Here is an 865-nt window from a genome sequence, read left to right as displayed (position 1 = left end):
GAAGTTCTGAGTGTGTAGTACTGAAAAACAAAGAAACTAACATATGCAACAGCAACAAAACCTCCGTGAGTAACTTTATCCTGAGAAAGGAACACACACGTACTGGACCTGCTGTCATTTCAGTGGAAAGACAAAAAAAGAGAATATATGAAAATATATAGAAAAGCTTAGCAAATTCTAAGCTTTTCTAATTATATTTATCAAAACCAAAACTTTTAAACCTGAGTTTAGAATGTTAGAATATTTGCCCTAAACCTGGATTAACATAGGTTTAGAAAATCACTTAGGGTTAGGGTTCAGTATGATTAGAAAACATGGCGTTCAGTGCATTTAGAAGTTAAACCAATAACCAAAACGTCAATATAATGTGCCAGTAATCAGAGGCTAATATAGAAAAATACCTACACAGTCAAGGACATCAAATTAGTTTTCCTTTTAAGAGAATAGCTTTGTACCATAAGACTCATTTGAATATGAACATTGGGTTTTGTGAACTGAACTAAAGCACAGTTTCTGGGTTGTTTTGTTTAGAGGATGTTCTTTAAGATATTTTTGTCCACCTCTGACTTTACTAGAAACTCTGAATAGACGAAGTTTTTACATGCTAGGAACAGGAGGTAATAACGATGCGCTTGTTATTTATAAATAGCTGTAAATTCATCATAGAAACTTAAAAATGACTCTCTGAGGCCTCCGGTAGTGATTAATGGATTGTTGGAAAATAATTCAGTCGATTCTATTTAGGTTGCGTTTAGATTTTTTTTTAAAATTTTTTTTTAGTTTATTTGGAATCAGAAAAAAAAACATTTTGACTTCAAAGCTGTTTTGATTTACATTCCACGGGCACAGTTTTTTAAATATAATC

Source organism: Poecilia formosa, unplaced genomic scaffold (genome assembly GCF_000485575.1).
Source record: "Poecilia formosa unplaced genomic scaffold, Poecilia_formosa-5.1.2 Scaffold267, whole genome shotgun sequence".
NCBI classification, from domain to species: Eukaryota; Metazoa; Chordata; class Actinopteri; order Cyprinodontiformes; family Poeciliidae; genus Poecilia; species Poecilia formosa.
The sequence above is the reverse complement of the archived record's forward strand: the minus strand, read 5'-3'. Positions refer to the sequence as shown.